Source organism: Rhinolophus sinicus, linkage group LG01 (assembly GCF_036562045.2).
Source record: "Rhinolophus sinicus isolate RSC01 linkage group LG01, ASM3656204v1, whole genome shotgun sequence".
Lineage (NCBI taxonomy): Eukaryota > Metazoa > Chordata > Mammalia > Chiroptera > Rhinolophidae > Rhinolophus > Rhinolophus sinicus.
This window is the reverse complement of record NC_133751.1, coordinates 16,478,088-16,505,355: the sequence shown is the minus strand read 5'-3', so window position 1 is coordinate 16,505,355 and position 27,268 is coordinate 16,478,088.

The following is a 27,268-nucleotide window of genomic DNA, read 5'->3' as shown; positions in this document are numbered from 1 at the left end:
ACCCTGCCATCTTCAAAATATGCCTCCCAAAGTTGTCCTGAAGAGAGTCTCCAATCCACCGAGTCACCTTCAAAAGTACGCCTCTTCCCTCAGTTGCGTTTTTCTATTTTTTATCATTTGTTCTTAAAATAATGGTGTGCTTCCAATGGTCTCCTTTTCTTGAATCTAAATTTATTTTTCGAAATCTGAGAAGCAGTTGTTCTTGCTCCCAGATGCCTAGTGTCAACCACGATATTGTAAATTGCCAAATTATCAACAACAAAAAATCCCTTTATTTTAATGAGGCATTAACACAACCTCAGTATATCATTTTGTTTTTATCTTCAATGAAAGTAATCAATGTGCATTAAATTTCTTATAATGATTATGATATTTCAGAAATAGCGACAAGTAGTCATTATAGTATTCATTCCGTAACTACAAAAATAATCTTACTACACATTTTGCAGGTACAATCTCATTAATATTTGTGAATCCTTCCAATTTTTTTTTTATTCAACAATAAGGTTAGGAAACAATGGGTCTTCTACATTTGTATTTCATGAATGTTGACTTTTCAACACCAATAAGAGAAATGAGATATTTTAATTTGAAAAGGCCCAGAGTGTTTGTCAATAGATATAAACATAGAAAGGACAAGCATACCTTCAATAAAGACTCTCTCTCTGGGGTAAACACTACTCTGGTAGAGCCATAAATAAGAAAAATAACAAGGATTCATTGGAATAAATATCAGAAAATAGCAGAAGAAAGAAAGGGAGGGGAGGAGGGAGGGAAGGAAGGAAGAAAAGAGGCGGGGAGGAAGGGATGGAGGGAGGGAGGAAAGGAAGGAAGGAAAGAATAATTTTTATCTACAGTGTCCCCAGAACTCTTGACAGAGGATAGCATGACTAGCATGGGAATATAAACATTATTGAATATAAGACTTATAAAGTCAGAAAATTAACCTAAATTCTTCAAATTCTTGTTTTTAATAAACTAGTAATTTTATTACTGTTTGACTTTGTGGCTTTCATGTTTGATCACACCAATATTTGAAAAGTATTTAACTTTTGATTTACCTACTCTAATATTCAATTACTATTTAATCCAGTCAAATGTAAATTTCCTTTAAAAGACCATTACAAAACCATGATGATTGAGCAAAGCTAAATTCATTAAACTAATAGAGTTCCATCTTGAGATGTGTTAGTAGTGTCTCAAAAAGAATAATTTAAGATAGGACAGTTATAAGGTTTGGGATCATGGCTTTGAGTCATTTAAGGCAAATTTTTCAAGGTAGTGAATTGGTTGGATTTAAACTACAAGATAGTAGTTTAAAACTTGGTGGACATGATGAGTCAAAAGTCTTGGATGAGATTTGATGAGCAAGCTATTATCATATAAGGACAGCTATTTTCCCAAGTGCGCAAACTGTTTGCTTGAATAATTTGGTTACCAAGAATTTCCTAAAGTTGTGACATTACTTACTGATTTTCAGTCTGATAGTCCAGCATGAGAATTTCTTGTTGCTTCTGATCTTATTTCTCAGTCTTCATCCAAGTTATGTGCTTGAGTAGCCTCAGTCTAAAACTGCTTTTCCACTAACCTCAGTTATCCTTTCAATCATGACAATATTTCTAATATTCAGAGATTTCCAGTATCCTGAATCAACCTTCCCATGGATATGAGATGTCTCCTTTTGATAAACACCTCAAAAAAATAATTTTGGTTTTCTGGGTTAGTGAACCATAAATTTCTTATAAACAATGTTTGTTTCTTAATAGTTCACAATTTATTTCTTTGTGATGTTATTACTAAAAGTCTACAGTGAACAGTTATTCATAGAGAGCCTTGTAGTACACATATATGCATATATGTGTATGCATGCGCACGCGTGTGTGTGTGTTTCTTGTTTATATTGAAATGTTACATTTTCAAACTTACTCACAGGAGAAAATATGTACAACTCTATAACATGAAATTTTGTAAGTGGTTGTTTGATTTTTTAAAATAATTTTTGTCATAAATAAAGAAATACTGTTGGCTATCTCATGAGAAAGTTCCTATGCTTTTTTGGATTCCAACAGAGTATGATACAAACTACCAAGATGGAAGGCATTGAGTAAAGCTTAATTTTAAAATGCAAAATCGGAGCAAGAACAAAGAAACAAGTCCTTCTTATTTCTCTATATGCCCAGCAAGTTTGTGATTATAATTTTACTGAACATTTAATCTATCAACCTGACTTTATCATATGATATTTTGAGAGCATTTACAGCATCTAAAGTTACAAAGACCCAAATAAATATTTGTTGAAAAGCTCTAAACATTCTGAGCATGAAGCCAAGAAGTGCAATTGATATTCTTCACCCTGACTAACCTATTCTCAAACTTGATACCAAACATCTACTGTCTAATCATAGATCTCTGAGATTTGTTTATAAACATGGGCAAATTACTATTCTAACATATTAAAAAATAAGGTATTTTACATTGGAACATTTTGTGAAGTCTTCTCAAATTAAACCTACTTCCATTTAAGAAGTCCTTTCCTTTAAATTATCTTAGCATTTATATATTTGGACCAAAGCCCCTATCATATCCTTAATGATAAATGGTACGTGTTATTTTTTCATCACTTCACTCACACACACACGCACACACACACACACACACACACACACACACACACACACACCTGTGGTCTTTCTTTAGTTAGGTTGAACACTTCTTAAGAGCTGGAATCATGTCTTTTGTTGCCCATTTTTCCTCAATGCTTAGTATTCTATACCCGTTATTATAAGTCACTCTTAAGGGACCATGAGTGAGTGAGTTCATACATAGGAATGCTATATTTTTCAAGAAACTTCTAAATTCCTCACAGCCTTGTTATAGAACAATTTGAGGGGTTTCTGCCACAGAGAAACTATCTTAAGTCAATGTTGCAGATGTGGGTCTGCGGATATATATGGTGTCTGTCAAAACTTTATGCATCCTGGCAAATGGATAAAAATAAGGAAAGTAGTCAGTTTTCATGACTCTAAGGTATGAAACATAAAGCACCCTGCTTTATTCCAAGATTGTGTTATTAAGGGCAGTATAGTTTACCAGCTAACACGCCATAGCAGGCACTTCGTATTTTGAATAAAATCCAGGGAATAAATTACGTTTTTATATATTAAAAGTTATTTCATCTATTACATGGTGGCAATACTAGGGCTTAATTATTTTTCTTGTTTTTTCTTTAATATAGAATATCAAAAAGTAACACTGACAACCCTATGTTAGTTCTCTCTCTGTAGTGTAAAAATAAATTTACACGCCAATGAAGCCAAAAGTCTCAGAACCATATGAAACTAGTTATTTCACCTCTCTAAAGCTCTTTCCTAACACAAGTAATGTGTTTATTGACCAGCTCCCCAAAATTTTATCACATAGTTCAGTCTTCATGCTTGCATCCTGTGTCCTAGAAATTAAATGAAAACAAAAAGTTTCTAGCTCAATTTCTTTGCAAAATCTAAAGTGACTGGAATTTGACATAGAAATTATGCCATGGAACAAGATAAAAATAAGCATAGCTACTAAAAATAAAACTGTCTGAAACTTTACACTTTATGAATATTATATACACACTACTTTAAATGTGATCACAAATTTGAAATTGTGAGATATGTTAAAGTGTATGTGAATTTCTGATTTCAGATATTCATAAGCATAGCCATGCTGGCATATTTAAGATAAACTATATTTTAGTGTAAGGGCATACAACTTTTAAAATCTTAAGGTCATCCAGCCTAACCCCATCAAGTTTAGTGATGATGCCTATATTTAGTTCTCTGGCCACTTTATTTCTGTTTAAGCACACGTAATGCTGAAATGTTCACCACCTCCCATGGCTTCCCATTGCTGCTATGGAGAGAGCCCACTGTTGTAAAAATCTACCTAAAATTGAACCTGAGTCTTCATCTATCAATGACATCTTGATTTCCAGTTTACCTTTATAGCTACACAGACTACATAGTTCTTTTCCACAAACATAATAGCATTTCAAATATGTGGAATATTATCAAGTCTTTCATAAAGGTTAAAATATTTTAGAAAATTCTAGACCAAGAATTTCATACCCTTAGCCTAACATTTCTTTCTTTCTTTTTTGTTTGTTTGCTTCCTAAACTCCAAGCTATGGAATGTGCTCTCTTGTTTAAACGGCCCATTTTCTTTGCAAAATTCCAAACCACAAACTTACTTATTCTTAGGCCATATATTTCTGCGGAGTGAGACTGGGTCATTTGCTTTCCCTCATATATCACATTCTTGTTTTCTTATCCCTTTAACTCATGACCAACCCAATTTCCTGTAACACATAAAACCTCTGATAACTGCCACAGGGAGGGAGTCTGTCTCACAGCATGCCTTAAACCCTTTAGATTTTCTTTTGTTTTTGTTCAGTTTGGCTTTACTTTAATTTATCCCAAATGCATTGAGACATATTTGACATTGTCTGAGTCTAAGGCATACAACATGTTGATTTGATACACCTATATAAATCCTTTAGTTTTTTGTTTCTATTTTTGTTTTTCCATCAGTTATAGGTCTTTATTTTCTCCTACTATCTACACTGGGATATCACTTATTTTTGGATATCGTGATACCTGGGAGAAAAAAGTTATGTTACCCTAACTTGAGAATTTCTATCTAAAGTCATGTCTTTATCAGAGGGTCTGCTTATTTGCTGAACTTATCCTTATTTCTTTATCTCCCCCTTGAACAGATAATATTATTAGGGAAAATTTTCTGTAGATCATGCAGACATTTTCAATAGCTTGTTCCTCCTTTGTCCCATTTTTTAGAAATGCTCCTCATTTTTCAACCCAAGATACTCAGTGTAGGTGTGATAGTTACTTTTACGTGATAACTTGACTAGTCTATGGTGCTCAGTTGTTAAAGTCCAGTGTGGATATCGCTATGAAGGTAATTTTTTAGATGTAATTAGTATTTAAATCAGTAGACTTTGGGTAAAGCATCATATTAGCTTCCAAAATGTGGTGAGCTTCATCCAATCAGTTAAAGGCCTGAAGAGCAAAGACTGAGATTTCGTGAAGAAGAAGGAATTGTCGTCAAGATTACAACATAGAAACTCTGCCTGAGTTTCCATCCAGCAGCTGACCTGTAGAATTTGGACTCAGGACTACATCAATTCTTACCTGAATTTCTAACATGCTACCGTACAGATTTTGGACTTTCCAGGCACCACCTCCCTTAACACGAGTCAATTCTAGATAGAGATAGAGATAGAGATAGAGAAAGAGGTAGAGGTAGAGGTAGAGGTAGAGGTAGAGGTAGAGGTAGAGGTAGAGGTAGAGGTAGAGGTAGAGGTAGAGGTAGAGGTAGAGGTAGAGGTAGAGGTAGAGGTAGAGGTAGAGGTAGAGGTAGAGGTAGAGGTAGAGGTAGAGGTAGAGGTAGAGGTAGAGGTAGAGGTAGAGGTAGAGGTAGAGGTAGAGGTAGAGGTAGAGGTAGAGGTAGAGGTAGAGGTAGAGGTAGAGGTAGAGGTAGAGGTAGAGGTAGAGGTAGAGGTAGAGGTAGAGGTAGAGGTAGAGGTAGAGATAGAGATAGAGATAGAGATAGAGATAGAGATAGAGATAGAGATAGAGATAGAGATAGAGATAATCTTTTTTTTCTGGAGAACCCTGACAATTTTAGTGTGTATGATTTTGGTATATGTATGTGTATGAAAAGAGAGACATGATAGCTAGATAACTACATACCTAGCTAGCTAGCTAGATACAAAGATAGAAGATAGATAGATAGATAGATAGATAGATAGATAGATAGATAGATAGATAACAGGTAGAGCTTGCTATAAAGATAAGCAATAGAAGTTTAAGCATACTGCTTTTTAAGTTAACTAAGCTCATTAGCACATATGCATGGTACAGCGTTAAAAAATTCACAGAAGTATATACCAAAAGAGCACATGCAATTCCTCCATTTTCCTCAGCCCCTCAGTTCCCCTTCCAGTTGCCCATTGATCTTTTCTGAGGTATCTTTACCTGTAAAATCAGGTAGAGGCTCTGATTCCCACACAGCGATACATTATATAGATGATGCTGCACCTTGCTTTTTTCTTGTGTACAATGTTTCATGAAGATGTTTCCCTATAAGTACATGTAGAACCATCTCATTCTTTTTCATGTTATATTACCATAGTTTAAGTATTTCCTATTGAAATTCACTTAGAATGTTTCTAATTCATTTCTATGTCAACTAATGTTGAAATCATATCATTCCACTTTTTTAAATGAAAATAATAATTTATCTTTACAATATAATCCTAGATGTGAAATTTCTGGGTCAAAGATTTATGTTCCTCTGTGTGTGTGTGTGTGTGTGTGTGTGTGTGTGTGTGTAATAATGTTATATTGATATTTATATGACAAACATTTTAATATTAATACTTTCTGGATACTGTTTAGTGTTTGTGGTCCCATATCCGTAGAGGGTATTTTTTTTGCCCTGGTCAAACAAGTAGTTTGGAAATTCATGATTCCCAATAATGTCAATTTCCAACTTGCTATTATGGAACAAATCATTGAAAAACCTTTGAAACAATAAGTGCGCTATTTGGAGTAGACTATTAATGTCACCCACAGAGGCCATTGGAAGTAAGATCGTAGCAAATGTCACACTATTGCAAAGCTCAGGGACATGATTAAATATTCATATAAAGAGATAGCTTGTGGATATGTCAGGAAGCATGGCAATCTTAGTCTCTTAGTCTCACGAAAAATATTTTGAACTGTTAGATAAATCAAATTTTACATACAATATTAAAAAGTGATTGCAAAAAAAAAAAAAGAAAAAGAAAAAACAGAGCTGATTTCCTAAGAATTGATTCATTCTGTGTTTTTATTTCCATAAAATCCTAAGAGGAAGAGGTGGACAGATGTTTGATTTTGTTTTGGATTTAGCACCAACCATTCTCCCATGTCTCTTCTGTCTTCTCTTGGGAACAAGAGCTTCTGTCAATCCTTCTGCCCTTAACAAGTTTCTTTTATTTTGTCAACTGGTAATGAGAGAGAGAGAGAGAGAGAGAGATCACTGTACTTGTACTGACAGTGACTACACTTCATGCCAATTTCACTTTACACATTGTGCGTTCATCTGAGTTAAAATGCTGGTAATAGTTATAAGATGCTTTAGCCTGGAGAGCTAAACCATAAAGTGATGAAAGGGCTGGAAAACAATGTGCCTTTTGAGTTTCTTCCTCAGACTTTCCTTTTAATCCACCAACAACCAAGTTCATTTTATTTCCTAAATATCTCTCAAATCTATCCACTTTTTATTTCCACTCTCTTCTACACACAGCCAAACAGCTGTCTTCTCTCCCTCTCCTAACTAACTGATCTCCTTAAGTCTATACTGGCATTTCTTCTGCATAAAATCCTCTGGCTACATCCCTGTACCCTTAGAACAAAAACTAAACTCAATGTGATCTACAAAACTGAAAAATCTGGCCACTGCATGACGGACTCCTCAGTGTCATCTGGAACTTTCTCTCTCTCTCTCTCTCTCTCTCTCTCTCTCTCTCTCTCTCTCTCTCTTTCTCCCCTGCCCCCATCACTCCCCATTTCAAACCTCATGGCTTCTTTCAGCCCCTGCTAATACTTTAAACCAAATACATAATGAGGCTGTCAGCAAAAATGGCTGAGTAAAGACTTCCAAAAATTATTTTCCTCCATATAAGAAATGACTTTCAGAATTATATTTTTAAATTCTGGAAATTTAAATTTCCAGAATTTTTTAAACTTTTTAATTTTTAAAACTCTGGAAATTATTTGTAACAATTTTTAACCAGAAAAGATCTCTCTGTCTAGACTTTAAGCTTCCTAAACACAGAAACCTGAGCTGTTTTTGATTAGTCTTATATACCCAATGTCTAGTGCATTAATAAATAAATAATACGTGCATTAATGAATATAACTGTTCACAGTGAATAAACCTCATGTGGCCCCAATTGATGTCTGGCAAATGGACCCAGGGTAAGTGTACTATACGTTCAAGCTGTGGTATATAAGATTTGCTTTTGTCAGTCGAGTAGTACAATGTCTTTTCATCCCTCCACCTGATGTCAGAATACTGACTAAGAATCAGGAATTCACTTTCACCTACAAAAGATATATTACTTAAAATTATTTCTCTTCTTCAAATATAATTAAGATACAAAATCACAGGCTTCTGAAATGGATACGCTCTTCAGGAGGAAAACAACAAACTATGAAGCCAGAGAGGTTTTAGCAACAAATATTAATGTATGTAGAGTGAATATAATAAATGCAAGAGAAGGAAAATTATATCATTTCTTTTATACTTAAAATATAAAATGTCTACAAATAAAAAGATGTTAGAACAATCCAAATACAAGTATGAGTGTCCTGTTTAATTATTAATGAGCATTTGTTGGGTGAAAACCTGTGCTATTTGTAATTTTTAGAAAGAGCAAATGTACTATATACATTGTAAGCTGGAACCCCATCCATTCATATAACTTAAAAGATCCTGATATAATCTGAAAAAGCATGCAATAGTTTCTGTTAATTGATTGGGAAGAGAGACATTAAGGAAAGTAGAAATGTAAATCTGCCCACCACCAAGTTATGAGCTAGGTGAAGCTGCATGGATGAGAGTAAAAAGAGGGGGAAAATGTCAAGAAAAACAACCAAGACTCCTTTCTTTCCCTTCTGCTTTCTCCTTTTCTCTCTCGGCAGACTCCAGGAATATTCCATATGTGCAAATTGAGCTTCAGGAAAGCAAAAGGAATGAAGACAGATAAAGGTAGCCTCATTAAAGGAATATGTCTGTTCCTGCAAGAGAGAAGGTTTCAGGTGGGCTCCTAGGAGTTCCTATGAGCATGGGAAGGCCACTCAGACACAGTGGACACTCAGGGTATTTCCTTTACCCACAGCTATTAAAGTAAGAAAAGAGCACTCAAAAGACAAAGCATCTTCTTCCCTGATGAACTTCTAGGCACTCCCAGAACAAGTGCTTATTCCCTACCCCAAAATTTTTGAGGGTTAAGTTGAGCTCTTCCCAAAGAAATTTATGAAAACTGATAGGTTCTGGGTCTAAGAGTGGTGAGGCTGAGGAATGGGATTACCAGACACCTAGGGTCACATGTTTTTCTGACTTTTGTAAAACAAATTTGAACAGAAAAGTTCAAAGAATACTCTAGCAACAGCAACAAGATGAAAAGGTATTTGACATCATGGAAAATATGCCTTTGCAGCACATGGAGCTCACATTCACTTTTGGTATGATATAAAATTGTCTATTTTTAAGTCAGCTTTTCATAACTTTGTCAAAACCATGCAGGAGGAAAATCAGGCTGCCTAGTTCCGTATGGTCTCTATGTATCACATGCTAAAAGGTTGGGAAATTCATGAACTAGTAATTTCTAGAAATGACAGCACGTAGTTTGCACACAGTAAAGAACAAGACAGTGTCTAGCCTCAGGGGGTTTGCAATTTAGTAGTGAACCTAGAATATGTACATCAAAAAGTAAGGCATTAACATCATCGGTAACAAGTCACACTGATAATACATACCTGTAATATGATGTAGTGAGGAAGGCACTTCAAGTTGTGGTCTTCCTCCCAGACTCCACAAGCCTGTTTTAAAAATATCAGACAAATTCCAACTGACTGACATCCTATAAAATACCTGGCCAGCACTTCTCAAAACTGTCAAGGCCATCAGCAGCAAGGAAAGTCTGAGAAACTGTCAGAGCCGAGAGGAGCCTAACAAGACCTGACAATTAATGTGACTTGGTGTCCTGGATAGGATCCTGGAACAGAAAAAGTACATTAAATAAAAACTAAGGTAATCTGAATCAAACATGGACTTCAGCTACTAAAAATGTATCAATAGCAGTTCACTAATTACGGCAAATATGCCACACTAATGTCAGACATTAACAATAGGGGGAAACTGGGCATGGGGAAAACGGAACTGTGCCATCTTCACAACTCTGTAAATCTAAAACTAGCCCAAAATAAAAAGTTCAAAAACATGAGGCAAAGGAACACATAAATTCTATGAGAAAAAATTGAACCCTTAAATCTATAGGTAGCTTTTTACCTAGACTTGGGTTATCCAGATATTAGCTGGAGTGACTGTCACTTGAAATTTGTCTTTAAAACTAGCTCTGTTAATTAACCAAACCCACTTTTTTTGTGAGAAATCTAATATTCTCCCAAGTTTTGTCAAGATTCCAGGGCAGCTGAAATACATGCAGTCATTTCTGGCTGCAAGAATCCTTTTCTGATGAATTACTGATCTTATTTTGGCTTCTCTCCTGTGACTATTTTTTCTCTTCTTTCTGCTAAAGAATTTGCAGGTTCCTCATTCACACATACTATTAAAACCTGAAAGTCACAGACTCTTGAAGCTCAGCTGTTACTAGAGGGTGATAGTTAGAAAAAAAGCAGATTGCTTTTAGTTTGTTTGTTTAAATTACTTTAATAGAGAAACATTTTTGAGTAAATGCCTATGGCATTGTATTTACAATGTATATATATATATATATATATATATATATATATATATATATATATATATATATATATATGCAACACCAAAGGTACAGAAATGACCTCTTCCTGGCCACCAGGTACAAAAGGTCATCAAAATTTCACGTCAGTACATCAGTATAACTTTAATTTTACTTTCAAAGACTTTCACTTAACATGAGAAGCAGACCAAGCAGGAACTCGGTAGCTTTCCTACAACACTCCCACCACAACCACCACCAACTCTCTATTAATCAGGATCCTGGTGAGAGATGAGTCTCCTTGGAGTGTTTAATTGAAAAGCCTTTACTAAATAGACTCTTTAGAGATTTGAGAAACAAAAATGCAGACAGCAACACTCAGGGCCTGGCCAAACAGGAAAGCCATTGTCACCCTAGGCCTGAAGGGGGCAGAGGAAGAAGCAGTGGTATCAGGTCGAGGTGTTATCGGGACTCAAGGCTTTCCAGAACCCACTTTTCTACAAGTGCTTCTCCCTGGGCAAGTCCAGCTGGAAGCCAGAAAGACAGAATCGACACAAACCATTCTCCTGGGGCCCAGAGCAGGAAGAGAGAAACAGAGAATGGAAAACAACCAGCACATGTCCCTCACTGTAAACTTCATCAAAAGCATTTGGATAGAGCAAGCTTTATTTAAAATTGTCAGCCCCTCTCCATTTAAAGACTGATTATCTCATCTCACACAGTTCATCTAACTTATTTCCTCTTATGTCTTTATTTGGAAAACATTTTCCTTTCCATTCTCTGCTTGTCTCTAGGCCACCATTCCTTTCTGTGTCACCAAACACCGATTGTCATGCTCCTTTACAATGGGCCACCTCCTCGGGACCACTTCTTCTACAGTAAGGAAACAGCTGTAACTTAGGAATGTATAAGTTTTCACTGCACTTTGGACTCAGGGAGAGGAAAGGAAGAGTAATAAAGTAGAAATAAACATTATGCCACTCACTCTCCATTCCTTAGAAGATATGTGACTGCTATCCATTTTAGTTTTAAGTAGTTTCCTGTATTATGCTGTCTAATGGAGAAAATGGAGCTGAAACATGAGGAGGTAGGTATCTGTGCAAATGGACTCTAAAACTGAAAATCGACAAGTGATTATTTGGCATTTTTAATTTAAAAATTACATTAATGAAAAGTAAACATCCACTATATAGACTTGCTGATGAGCTGACTGAGCAAAGCATCCTGGCCAACGTATCCATCAAAAGAAAGGCACTACTACCCGATGTCTCTATTTCAACCTAGAACGTTCTAAAGAATGGTAATAAATCATATGCTACACTGTTATTGCTAGCTTACATTTTGTCTTTTATGAGAGTATTAGTTTGAGCAATGTTAACTGCTAGAATGAAGAGAAGTTGATTTCCCATTTACCGAATAGTTACTGGGCCATAGATGAATTCCTTTTCGTGGACACTCAGGGACCCAGATTCATCCCACTTTATGGTTCCACCACCGCTTAGGGCCTCTCTTTCATCTGCATCAAAACCATTGAAGAAAAATAGACCTTTTTGTGGTTGGAAGCATACCTTCTTTCCAGAAGTAACGCCACAATAATGACACAGGTCATCATCACCACACACATTCCATTTGCGGGAACCCAGTCATATGGCCACACATCTCACCTCAGAGAGCAGGAAATGTAAGTTGGCTGTGTGCCCAAGAAGATGAAATCCATTTTTGGTGAATAGTTCTACCACAAGAGGGTCATGAAAATAAATATTTAAACATTTAATACGTCGAAACAACCATTTAAACTTTTGATGTTTAAAGTTAATATTGCTGTGAAATTAAATATTATGAGATAGAGTAATCCTTTATCTATCTATGTGTGTTAATTTAAAATGTTCATGTTTAATTAGTGTGGATTGAGCACAAAAAAAAAATGTGTCTACTTTAAATATTAGGGAAGCAACTGGAGCAAAATGTTCTACCATGTTTTATTATTTTTTTTTTATCTATACTCCTCAAAGGAAAGGTAAGCTATGATGCAGTATGTACAGCTACAGTGGTAAATACCGTATTTCCCCAAAAATAAGACCTAACCAGAAAATAAGCACTAGCATGATTTTTCAGGATGACATCCCCTGAACATAAGCTTTAATGCGTCTTTGAGAGCACAACTTAATATAAGACCCAGTCTTATTTTCTAGGAAACACCGTAGACTAAAACATAAAATGACAATAATTGTATTTCCACCTATTGAGATAGAGTAGATTATTGTCTGAAAACTAGAATAAAATTCCATTATTAATAATGAAATACCTTCAATCACTTAATTGGGAATAATCAAATTTCTCTGATAAGGAAAAAGAAAGACTGAAATAGCCAAGTGTTCTAAAGTTCAAGATTAGCAACTAATTAATTATTTTTTACACTTTCCCTGCTTCTTATTTAAGTAAAAATCACCTGTTAACCAACACAATATTCTATTAAATTCTATTTTTGTTTGTTTGTTTGTTTTCAGTCATTTAATCAATTTCTACACTGCTTTTCTCCGGTTAGGCATCGGGCTATTTGGTGATGCTAGATATCTTATTAACAAGATAACCAAAGACTTACAGTCTAATATTGTTAATGAACTTACATTGTGTGCTCACTCAATCCACAGTTCTGCATAATAAGTGTTATTATCCTGATTTGACAGTAACAACATTTAGACTCAGAGAGGAGTCAAGCAGCTCGTCCTATGATTTGATGAGATGAGAGAGACCCAAATCCAAGATCTTGGTCTCTTCCCTTCACTGTATGTAAGGACAATTGCTTTTCATTTGAAAGGGGCTGTCCCGGAAAATTCAGTGGTCAGTAAGTAACACTGTTTTCCACTGTTTAGTTTACCTCATCCAATTTTAAATTTATATTTCCGATTACAATGTTCAAAAATTGTGCTCATTATTTATGTAGCCTCGCTTCCAGTTTTTAATAATACTGTATGTTTTTTTTAGAAGGGAAGCATTGTTTTTTTCTTTCAAGTGGAGTATTGGCTGACCTTTTGATGAGTAAACAGTGCCATCTTCTGTCAATGTTCTCATCAGCAGTTGGAAATAAAGTCTTGAAGGACTACGTTAATATAGATCTGTGGCTGGAAACAAGGAATCTGGAGAGTTTACAGTCTTGGCAATGCACACTACATCTCTGAGCACTTGCAAAGAGGCTAATTGTTTGAAAGGCCTCTTGGCAGATTCACTTTAAAAACAGTCCTGTGTGATTAATTATCTGAAACCCTTGAATTATCCATTCAAACAAAAGAAGAAAGAGACAGGAGGGAGGAGGGAGATAAATGACAGTGATAGGAGCAGGTGGCAAGTGGTGTAATGATTTGGGGTTAACACAGTAAAAGGAATAACATAACCAATTTGTTGTGACATTTGTTTACAATCGCCCCTCAACATCAATCATTGGAGAACATATTTGATCTCGACTAGTACCTTTTGTCAAAAAAGAAAAAAATGATAAAAATGAAATAATATATTAAGCACTTAAGGTACAAATACCAGAAAAAAAATGTTTTTCTCTGCACATGAAGAATATTTATCAAAACTGAGGCACGTGCAACACCCAAATAAACATTTTTTTTAGCAAACCTATGCTGTTTTGGAAAGTGTATTTTTAGTCTCACCAAACTTTCTAGCCAGCCCACAAAAGAACTAGAAAGTAAAACTCAGTTAATAAGTACCTATCAAGCCTTACATGAGTTCATTTAAATATTTTTATCTCACAATTATTTTCTTTCATGTATCTAGACTAGGTTTAATCTTTATGAGTAGTAGCCACTTTCAGAAATATTTATGTTGTTAATCATATTAAACTGTCCACAATACAATTTGAAGAGATGGTGGGAACTCTGCCAGAAAGTAATTAATGTTGCTGAAGTTCTTTTACTGTGGCTTCCGTGAGGACACTGCTCTGTATAATCATTTTGCATATTCAGAGGCAAAGCAGGGACAGCAACCATGTCTTGGTAAAATCCAATGTGTAAATGGAAACTTTCCCACATATCAACAAGGGGAAACAGTCACTCAATTTTCGGCGAATTATCTACAATTTACTTCTTTATGCTCATCTGCTTTTTTCAGCCATTCATACAATGATACAAAATGAGACTTCTTACTATACATTTAAGGCTAATTTTCATTCTATCAGGAATTGCTTCCAAGATCCCCTAAACCCCAAAAACAGGTTAATACATTTTAATTTGGATTATATGTGATGTAGAGCTATCAGTGCTAGATAGGGGTGGTTGGAATTGGGGTTTTTGTGAAATTAATCAGACAACTTAGAAACATGTCTTTAAGAAATCTAGGTACCTAAGGCTTGAAGGCTGAGTATCCAGGCTTGAAGAGACTGCTCCATCTATTTCTGGGTGCTCCATGTGAGGGACCTTAACCAGCTACCAGTGTCCCTTAATATCCTATTCTATCCCACAGTAGTCAGAAATATCATTTTTTGATTTTATAATATTAAACACACTTTAGAAAACCCATAATTCCATATTTATTTGCCAGTCAACACGAGACACTTAATTTCTTGGATTGGCATATCTATTTCTAGAGATTCATTAATGTCAACATTTCATTATTTCTGTTTGCAGGGCACTCATTATGCAATACCTTGGGCACGATGTGTTGACATATGAAGTGATTACACAGATCTGAAAATGCATATACATATTCATTTCCCATTTTACACAACTATAATACTCTTTACAATATTTTTCTTTTAAATGAAGTCATTCCCTAAGTATACATAATGCAAATCATTATGGAACTCTCAACTCTCTATTATCTCTTCCTGGTTGTAAGGCAAGCCTACAAGTCTTCTGGGCGAGAGTAAATGAAAGGAAATCAAGGTGAGCCATGGGGGGCTGTAATTGCTGCAAATCCTTCAAATCTCATTAAAGGGATCTCCAGGTCAGTGAGATTCAGCCACTTTGTACTCAAATGTTACTCCCACACTGTGAGGCGGATAGATGGAAGGAACCAAGGGCACATATAACATGTTTGATCAATTACACCAACTTCAGTGTAAATCGCTGAGAGAAGCATTAGGCTTGAGCTTTAACTAGAAGCTCTCTCAAGCACATAGCAACCTGTTGAATTTTCTCTTTCTTGAACTGACCTGGGTTCATGGCCTGTCCCAGACACTCCTCAGAACTTTCTCCAAAGAGTAGCTTATTAGCCTACATGTGGTGGCCATTGATTACTGTTTATTCTCTTTACATTTATTTTTCTGTTACTATAATTACCTTAAAGTGAGGGTTTCACTGCCAGAGAAACTGGGAGTAACGTGCTAAACCCAGGAAGGCTGGAAGTAGGGAAAAGGCCTTTGCAACTATGCGTGAATCAAGTGATAAACTTAATACCTCAGGGTTTAGTCAAGGAGAAATGACTATTGGATTTAGCAAAATACTTCAGGGCAATTTGGTAAATTAGAGAAATATAGCCCAAATGACAAAGAGAATATTTCTAAAAACTAAGAATACTCACTTCAAAAGAAAGTAGGTTGAAACTAAGTGAAGAAAGTTGAATAATAACAGCAGCAAATAGCGGCAGCAAAAACCTATGGAGACGGCATCGCCATTAGCTCCTTAGAATATTTTTAAAGAATTTGATGATTTGATGTTCAACAAGAAGTGGAGAAGGGTGGCGAAGAAAGCCTTCTAGCAGAGTTTCAGGTGTTTGCAGTGTAACGCCTTCACGTCATGTGGGAAGAGCACCAAAAGCACATCTATGGTCCAGAATTAAATCACTGACCCTCCACTCCCCTAACCCTTTGCATTTATCACCAATTCCAGTAGTCTCTTTGTCTTTGAGCTCCTTTCTGCGTTTAGGGAAACGTTTATGCATTTTGGGTCTATCTCTAAGATTGAATTGCTCTAATTTACGAATTCCCAGCCAGTATGAGACAAATGCTTAGAGATGGAAGTGGTGAGGAGAGGCTCAAATTATATAAGGGAATCCTCAAATCTATTTTCACACTAATCATCATTTGTAGAATAAATAATTTATCTCAAGATTAAAACTTTTTAAAGAATTTGATGTTCAGAAGCCAAGTCATGGCCCTTTCAGGGATATTATGTTTCTTTAAATAACATTTTCAAAAATTCATGAAAAGTTCACAAGTTTAGAAAAATATGCTGTATAGCCCTTTATCAACAGAGTCTCACATTTAAATGTTTGTATACAATTTAAGTAGACTACAAGAAGTGGCATTATATTTGGATCATTGTTAAGAATTTTTTAAAGAGCAAAAATATTTAGAGAGTTTTGGGCTTAAAAATGTAAGATTAAAAAATTGTATGGTATCTTTAAAAACCTGATAATTTACCTGTAAGTATGTTGCCAGAAAAGATTTAGTGTCATGGCACAGACATATTATGGAAAGGAAGGATATTTTTCCTATTTGGGAGAAAGAATTAATGTGGGGTATACTTCATACTCTGGAGTTTCTTTAAATTCAAGAGAAAATGTGACAAATATAGAAGAGGATTTCCCCACTAACTGAGCAATGAAATTACATATTATTACACATTTTTAAGGGGGACAAATCCCATTTGTAATACATCTGATATTACCAAATTAGAATAGAAAGAGCGATTCACAAATAATAACACATAAAGATGGACACTACATGGGCAAGATTCAAAGGCATGTGCATTCTAAAAATGAGAACTACAAATTGTCAGTTTCACAGGGATTTGAATAGTTTTTTATGACCATGAAAAAGTCTATTAAAGTTGTATGCTACAGAATTCAGTAAATAGTTTGTTAACTCAGTGACTTGATTGGATATCACTACAGTGTTAGAAAATAACCTTCTTGGCAGCAGCAGATGAAAGAAATGCTGGCGGCCAGAAACTATGTTATAGCACAGTGAAGAGTTTATGAGCATCTAAACAGAAAATCGGATAGAACCAATGGAGTGGAAGAGATGGATATACTTGACCCGATAGAGTGGTGCCATGGGTAAGAATGACACTCGAAGATATGGGCCAGGGAAGTGTTGGAGACAACTGCAATTTCTGAGATTGCTAAGCAAATGATGAGGCTATTAATTTAGGAAAGCAAGAAAGAAACACAAAATGATGAGCAAGTCAGATTGTAAGATTGAGAGGAGGAGAGAGAGAAAGAACGTACCATGAATAAGAATTTAAACATCATGAGTCATCGAAAGTTGTTAGCTCAAATCCAGATGGGAAAGCCTAGGAGACAGAGAAAATGAATAAACTTAGTATTTCCATTTCCTTTTACACTTACTTCTGATAGGCTTGTTCTCGGCACTTTCTACACATTTTTTTTTTTCTGATTTTGTTAGCTTGACTCATTGATAACGCTCTCATCTCTATACCTATTCTCTTGCTTCTTATCTCCAAGGAGTAAAAAATACAACAAAAATGTATACACACTGTTAGGTGAGGAACTGTCAAATTAAATTAATAAATCTGGCTTTCATTTTGTCATTGAAAAATGCACTTTTATAAATGGAATAGATTTGAGTATTTATTCACAGCTATGCATTTATCCTGCAATGCTTAAACTGGAAAAGAAAAAGAAAAAACAACAACAACAACAAGAAACAGGAAGAAAAAAATTGAAAGAACCTAGGATATTAGTATCCTGTTAAATAAAAATAAAAAACTTGGATATTTTTTTCCATACCTATCAGAACATTTTTATGTCACTGGAAGATGGCTACCTGGATAGCTTTACTATTTAATATGACTATAGAAGGAAAAGGGACATGCTGTAGCCTGAAATAGTCACATAAGAGGAGATGATTAAAAAGAAAATGTTCAGTCTTCTAATATGCTTTCTGGGCAAATATGTCCCATGCCCTATAGGGACTTCCTGAAATTAAATAATGTTTTTTGGGGAACAGTTTGGGAAAGGAGGATTTTATTACTCAGGCAGACTCCCCTTCAAGGCTTCGACTTTGCCTGAGGTTATTAGGAAGGGACCATCATCAGAGAAGACCTACTAATCCCAGCATAAAGTGCCCAGTGGAATCTAGGGAGATGATTAATTTATTTAAAATATCTCTGAAAAGGAAATTCCCGAATCTTGGAAGAGGAAATCTATCTGGTTTAAATAGCTTTTAATTAATTGGAGCATCCATGATATCCTTTCTCTGGAGCAGAGCCAGAAGTGTCGTCTGAGCAGGAGTAATAGGCTATGCATCACAGCCTCCTCGGAAGATCCCTTTGCTCTCCGGATTGAGTTCTTTGTATAGGGTGAGGAGTCATTTTTTTAAAAATGCCCATGGGGACGTTTTTCTCATTCACTGAGAAGAGACATTAGGTAGAGTCACAGAAACTGATTTTATATTGTTTATGTGGAGTCAGTATGTTCAAAAATATACATTTGATGCCCTGTGAAGTGTGACTTCCAGGGTCTTCGCTTTACATTTGCAACAATATTTTGAGCAGAGAAAAGAGACAAAATAGGACCAGTCATCTTGCCCTATTAGATATTATTCAGCAGTCCCTAAAGCTGATTAACTCACTGTCAAACTCTATTGGGAGAAGGGACTGGACTTGCCTGCTTCAAAACAGGAAACCACAGAATCTGACAGATGGGGTAAACAAGTTGTATGAGACAAGTAGAAATGATTGCATTTTTCTCTATTAAAGATCACACTGGTAAATTTGCTGGTCCTGGTATGAAAAAGACAATTTTTCTTCTTTATGCCATCTGTAATTACCCCATCAACCAAAAAGCCCAGAGCTTTTGCTGCAAACTTTTGGGACACTTTGATCTTCAGCTCTTCCTACTGAGATGCACACAATTTTTGTTTATAAAATTGACTTTGTCATGATGATAATCCAAGGAAAAAAAGTGGGAAAAAAATTGTGTGTTTTTTTTTTCACCTGAGTAATGTCAATCAGTACTACATTTGAGGCTTTTGTTCTATTTATGAAACTCATCCATTCTGATTGGTCATGTCTACAATGCTGAAAGTCATGGTCAAGTATTTTTAATTAGGAAAAAAATAACGTTCCTTTTTCTTTTTGAAGTGATACTTTTCTATATGAACTAAATTTAAAAGTGTGGATTTATAATTTATGAATTTATTATTTTTACTTTTTCCTTGATTAAAAAAAGTACATTACTAAAGTATATAACATGTATATCTTTAGTAGTTAAAGGGCTTTGAAATACTGACATCAGGGTAGAAGTAATTTCTGCATATACAAGAAATGTTGACATCTGTGAAGTTTTAAAAGAAATATAACTCAAGATTTTATACATAAAATATATATTTCTTGACATTTAAATGCTCTTCTCCAAGGAGTAAAAACTAAGTAGAAAAGGTGAGGAACTGTCAAATTAAATTCATTTGTAACAGATCAGACTTTAGGTATTGGGCATGAAAACTAGAAAATATCTCTGCTTACAGTTGAATCTTTACGACTAGAGGATAAAAATTATAAACTAAATGGCTCTGAGTTATAATAAATGTCTAACTCTAGAATTTCAATTTAACTGGACAAGGAACTTACTTCACTTTGATACCTTAAATAAAAATCATATTCAAATATTTAGTTGGCACCTACTCGATTGTGTTCTAGGTATATGTTTCCCACTTAAAAAAATATAGCCTTTTTTAAACCATTAACACCTATCTAGCTAACACCATACGTCTGTAATGAATCAGCGCTCTTACCAGAGTTTTTCATATATTGTCTCCTCTTTCAGATTTTGCAATCACTCTTCAAATCATGCAAAACTCATTTCTACTCCCTTTGTACCATCAAAACTGCATCTGACGAAATTCCAATGTCCTCCACGATGTTTATTCCAAAGGGGCCCTTTCAGTCCTCTACTTTCTTGATCTTCAGCAGCATTTGACACAGTTAATTGTCCTTGGGAGGGGAAAAAAAGTTTTATTTTTCTTTTTATAAGAAAACACTCTCTGGTTTTCTTCCTATTATTCAAATATCACCTATTAAGTACTGACATGATTTTGCTTCAGTCACATCTCCAGGTTCACTTTGCATCCAATGCCATCCTTGTTCAAACTGCCTTCTTTCTTTTCTGGAATTCACCAAGTTCTTTTACAACTTAGGTTATTCATATCTACATACTTGGCCTAGAATACTTTTCACTGTGCTGTTCAACTAGCTAATTTTTTATGTTCTTTAAAGGTCAACTTAAATGACAGGAAAGGAAGGCTTTTCCAAATCTCAATTCAAAATTAGATTCCATCTACACATAGATTTCCTTGATAGCACAGGGAAATAGAGTTTTATTCATCCCTTTATCCCCAGCACCTATCCCATTATATAGCAAGTACTCGGTAAATGTTTATTCACATGAATTAAGTATAGATGGTCTCTGTTTTTAAGGAAATTTGAATCTAATAAAGGATATAAACAATAAAATATTAAATTAAAATGTATCATACTAAATTAAAATTTGGTATACTATATTTATTATATTATATTATACTATTATTTCTATATTTCTATTAGGAAATATATAGGATGCTTTTTGACCTACACTTAGAGTGAAATACAAAGTGAAATCTAAAGGATGAATACGAATCAGCAAAGCAAAAGGGGTTGGTAGAAAAAGTATCACAGATAAATGCAAATGAATGTACAAAGGCCCAACGGGGAGCATATGAACAACATGATCATGCTTTGGGGACATCTGTGCCCTGTGTGTGATAAAGTCTGTCACTGAAGACTCTGCCTATCTTTAGCATTCTCTGTTGTGTGGTACCATCAACAAGTCTTCTTCTTATGAAGCAAGAACCATATTACTAAGAGGTTCAGGAAGGATGCTTGTTCCAGGCACAGAGATGGGTGCAAACAATACTGCCATGGTTCTCTCTCCATTGCCCAGCTCAGGTTACCTCTGCTTCTCTTTTCATGTAGAAATCATACATCTCTGGTTCAGGTAGGTTTTTCTCACAACCAAGAAAGATGGCATCCAGAAATCCTCAAATTCTATCCTCCCATCTAGTGATCTGAAATAAAGGCCTATAGGGTTTGCTTTGATTTCCAGTGGAAAAATGCAGAGGAAGATTTTAATTGGCCTAGCTAGGTCTGTGTGCCCATCAGTAAAGCAATCATTTCTTCCTGGAGAGGCAGAGCTACATTGGATGAGCCTGAATCTCTCCCCAATCCTGTTGTGGGGGAGAATAAGATACGGAGAATGACATCCCAACAGACCCACAGGTGGGAAATACCCCAACGATCCAGATAAAGAGTGATGAAGAATGCCTACTCTCCACCGTTGACCACACTTTAGTTGCAATTGCGGAAAATAACCAAATCAATACCAAAGTATAAAACTAACACTATTGGAATTAGAAAAATAAAATGGGAAATTATGGTTAGATGGAAGACATTCTGGCTGATTTTGGCAGTCAGAATTGTTATGAAGCCCTGCTGCCTAGAAAGACAAGGAAGAAGGAGATTGAGGCGTTCTGAAAGATACAAGAAGGTTGTCAGTGTTTCCTATATTGAGATATTGTTTCTAATTTATGCAAAAAGTGATACGCTGATGCTTTTTCCTAAAATACGTTTGTTAACTTATGGGCTATAAACTTCAGCTCTGCAATCTAGTATGCCCAACCCTACAGTCCTACTTCTCACAGTAACTACTATATTCATCTACACATTCCAATCTTCTATTGAGGGATAAAAAAAGAAAAGAAGAAAAATAAAGATCTGTACATGCAACTATCCTGAATCTCATAGTCTCACTGTCCTCTTTTCTAAGCATCTTCTGAAATATTATTTATTTGCTGTCTTTTTAAGATATCTGTAAAACAGACAGAATTAAACTTTTAAAAGTTCAATTTTTGTGGTACTTTTCTGGATTATATAAAATGAAAATAATGAGAGAAGCAACTTTCAAAAAGACATATTACTCTCGTTTCTTTTGTTTTGTTTTGCTTTTTTACGCATATGGTAGGAAGAACTAACTTTCTTTTGAAAAATTGTTATATTTTGTTCCTCACTTGCCATCACAGTGTAGTGACTGTTTTCTATCAGGTTTAATGTGTCATCTCAAAGTGGATTTAACTCCCATCAAAAAAGTTGAAGTGGTAAAAGCAAGAAATAGCTGCAAATCTTTAAGTACATTTTGGTCTTTACAGTAGGTCCATTTACCTCTTTAAGGAACTAACTATTCATTTCCTTATGTGTACTCAAAATGTGGCCATTTAAAATAACTTAATTATAATAATTTTGCAAGCATTTCCCTCCTCATGTACTCATTACCATAACTGGAATTGAAATTTTAATAGATACCACTAGCTAGAGTCATACATTTTACATGTAATTACAATGTTAGAGCAAAGTTAGAAAAAAATAGTACACCTATTTACCTTTTCATTTGTTGATTAATTAGCAGAATTTGGAGTCAGGTCAGCCTGCAGAGCAATATTAGATAAATTTTAAAAACACCTTCAGAATTTGAATTATTCTTTTTTTAAATTAAAGTTTATTGGGGTGACAATTGTTAGTGAAGTTACATAGATTTCAGGTGTACAATTCCGTATTACATCATCTATAAATCCCATTGTGTGTTCACCACCCAGAGTCAGTTCTCCTTCCATCACCATATATTTGATCCCCTTTACCCTCATCTACCACCTCCCACCCCCATTACCCTCTGGTAACCATTAAACTATTGTCTGTGTCTGTGAGTTTTTGTTTCTCACTTGTGTGTCTTGTTCTTTTGTTGTTTTTGGTTTATATACCACATATCAGTGAAATCAGATGGTTCCCTGATTTTTCTGTCTGACTTATTTCTCTTAACATTATAATCTCAAAATCCTCCATGTTGTCACAAATGTTCCTATATCATCTTTTCTTACCACCAAATAGTATTCCATTGTGTATATATACCACAACTTCTTTATCCATTCATCTATCGAAGGACAGTTTGGTTGTTTCCATGTCTTGGCCACCGTAAACAAAGCTGCAATGAACATTGGAGCACACGTGTCTTTATGGATAAATGTTTTCAGATTTTGGGGGTAAATACCCAGGAGAGGGATTGCTGGGTCATACAGTAATTCTATTTGTAATTTTTTGAGAAACCTCCACACTGCCTTCCATAGCAGCTACACCAGTCTGCATTCCCACCAACAGTGTATGAGGGTTCCTTTTTCTCCACAGACTCTCCAACACTTGTTACTATCTGTCTTGTTGATGATAGCCATTCTAACTGGGATGAGACGATAGCTCATTGTGGTTTTTATTTTCATTTCTCTGATGATTAGTGATGTTGCACATTTTTTCATGTCTATTTGCCATTTGTATGTCCTCTTTGAGAAATGTCTCTTCAGGTCCTCTACCCATTTTTCAATTGGGTTGTTTGTTTTTTTGTCATTGAGTTGCATGAGTTCCTTGTATATTTTGGGTATTAGCCCCTTATCGGAGGCACTGTTTGCAAAAATCTTCTCCCATTCAGTTAGTTGCCTCTTTATTTTGTCAATGGTTTCTTTTGCTGTGCAGAAGCTTTTAAGTTTCATATAGTCCCATTCGTTTATTTTAGCTTTTACTTCCCTTGCCTTTGGAGTCAAATTCATAAAATGCTCTTTGAACCCAAGGTCCATTAGTTTAGTACCTATGTTTTCTTCTATCAGTTTATTGTTTCAGGTCTTATGCTTAAGTCTTTGATCCATTTTGAATTAATTTTGGTACATGGTGACAGATAGCAGTCCAGTTTCATTCTTTTGCACGTGGCTATCCAATTCTCCCAGCACAATTTATTGAAGAGGCTGTCTTTCCTCCATTGTATGTTTTTTGCTTCTTAGTCAAAAATTATCTGTCCATATTTATGTGGTTTTATTTCTGGGTTCTCAATTCTATTCCATTGGTCTATGTGTCTGTTTTTCTGCCAATATCATGCTGTTTTGATTATTGTTGCCCTGTAGTACAAGCTAAAGTCAGGGAGTATGATACCTCCAGCACTGTTCTTTTTTCTTAAAATTGCTTTGGCTATTTGGGGTTTTTTGTGGTTCCAAACAAATCTGATGATTTTTTTTTTTTTCTATTTCTTTAAAAAATGCCCTTGGGATTTTTTATGGGGATTGCATTAAGTCTGTATATTGCTTTGGGTAATATGGCCATTTTAACTATGTTGATTCTTCCAAGCCATGAGTATGGAATGTCTTTCCATTTCTTTGTGTTGTCTTCAATTTCTTTTAAAAATGTCTTATAGTTTTCAGCATATAGGTCTTTCACATCCTTGGTTAAGTTTATTCCTAGGTATTTTATTCTTTTTGCTGCAATTGCAAAAGGAATTGTTTTTCGTATTTCTTTTTCTGAGATTTCATTGTTAGTATATAGGAATGCAGTGGACTTTTGTACATTGATTTTGTAGCCGGCAACTGTACTGTATTCGTTGATTGTTTCTAATAGCGTTTTGGTGAAGTCTTTAGGGTTTTCTATATATAGCATCATTTCATCTGTAAAGAGTGACATTTTAACTTCTTCATTCCCAATTTGGATGCCTTTTATGTCTTTCTCTTGCCTGATTGCTCTGGCGAGGACTTCCAACACTCTGAAAAGCAGAGGTAATAGGGGTCAGCCCTGTCATGTTCCTGAACATAGAGCAAAGGGCTTCACTTTTCCACCATTAATTATGAGATTATCTGGGGGTTTGTCATATATGGCCTTTATCACATTAAGGTATTTCCCTTCTATACTTATTTTATTAAGTGTTTTAATCATAAATTGATGTTGTATCTTGTCAAATGCTTTTTCCTGCATCAATTGATATAATCATATGGTTTTGTCCTTTATTTTGTTTATGTGATGTATCACATTGATGGATTTGCATATGTTGAACCATCCTTGTGCCCCTGGGATGAACCCCACTTGGTCGTGATGAATAATCTTTTTAATGCATTGTTGTATTCGATTTGCTAGAATTTTGTTCAGGATTTTTGCATCTGTATTCATCAGAGATATTTGTCTGTAGTTCTCTTTTTTTGTGTTGTCCTTACCAGGTTTTGGTATCAGGATAATGTTGGCCTCATAAAATGAGTTAGGAAGTACTGTCTCTTCTTCAATTTTTTGGAAGAGTTTGAGCAGGATTGGTATTAGATCCTCTATGAAGGTTTGGTAGAATTCACTAGTGAAGCCATCTGGTCCAGGACTTTTGCTTTGGGGAAGGTTTTGGATGACTGATTCAATTTTGTTACTGGTGATCGGTCTGTTTAGATTTTCCAGTTCTTCATGATTCAGCCTAGGAAGGCTATATGGTTCTAAGAACTTGTCTGTTTCTTCTAGGTTATTGAATTTGGTGGCATATAGTCCTTCATAGTATTCTTGGATGATCTTTTGTATTTCTGTGGTGTCCGTGATAACTTCCCCTTTTTCATTTCTGAATTTGTTTATTAGTGTCTTCTCTCTTTTTATCTTAGTGAGTCTAGCGAAGGGTTTGTCAATTTTGTTAAGCTTTTCAAAGAACTAGCTCTTTGTCACATTCATTTTTTCTACTATCTTTTTTTTCTCTATTTCATTTAGTTCTGCTCTAATTTTTATTATTTCCTTTCTTCTGCTGACCTTGGGTTTCATTGAATTATTCTTAGATTCTAGGATTTGTTGATTCATTTGTTTGTTTTTGAGATAGTATTTAATGTTTAGGAAATACCCCCAACTTAACTCACTATAGCCCCAAATGAACAGGAGAAAAAAAATCTGTAAAATGGTTTTAGTGTGGGTAATGTTGAGTCAATTGATAGATTAATAAATGAACTAATAAATATTTAATATATAAAATGTAATGAGTAAATGAAGATATAAAATGAATTCCTCTGTTAGCTCAATATTTCTGACATTGACTATGAAACCACCCACATTATCCTTCCTAAATGACAAGGCTTTTGATTTTCTTATTCCAGGCTCTCTCCTCTCTTATCTGTGGCCAACTGTCACAGATAAGACTGCATAACATAAGACTGCACATCTGTCTCTGTGATACTTCTCAGAGGACAACAATGTTTGGTAGGTTTTCTTGTGAGTGAATAATGGGACATGCCTTCAAATCCTAGAAGCATTTGCTTAAGTACATACTCTTTTGGTGTTTACTTTTAAATGAACTGAGCAAATGATCATTCTGAGCAAGCTATTCAGTTTTTACAAAGGGTGATAAAATTAACAAGGCACAAACGAACTAAATCTTAATTGTCTGTACAGTAGTATATCAAAGATAAGAATAATCCAAAAAGTAGATAAAATTAAATACACTGTTTTGTAGTGTGACTTTTGTCTGGTGATATGTCTCCATTTTTTATTCTTCCTAGGCCAATAAGCCTAGGAAGAATAAAATGATTTAATTTAATTTTAATAAGTCAAATCATTTTGACCAGTATTGGCCCCAACTAATGAGCACAAGATATATGTTAGGTTTTATTTAATGTTTATATCACCTTTATGGAACTAAATTAGGGTCAATAAAAGAGAAATGTTACGAATTTAAATAAATATTATAATAGGAAGTATTATTAAATATGCAATTGCAATACTCTATAGTGAACAGGAGGAGTATTAAAACCAAATTATCTACCATAGAAAGTAAAAATAAGTATCCTAGAAATATGTTGACTTTCATAATGAAACTATATGGGTATTCAGTGTTTGTGTGTATAATCTATAAACTGAAATATCTAAATAGATAAATTAACTTCATTTACAGATTTCTCAGGAAGATTCCACTCCATGTGACCTCAGA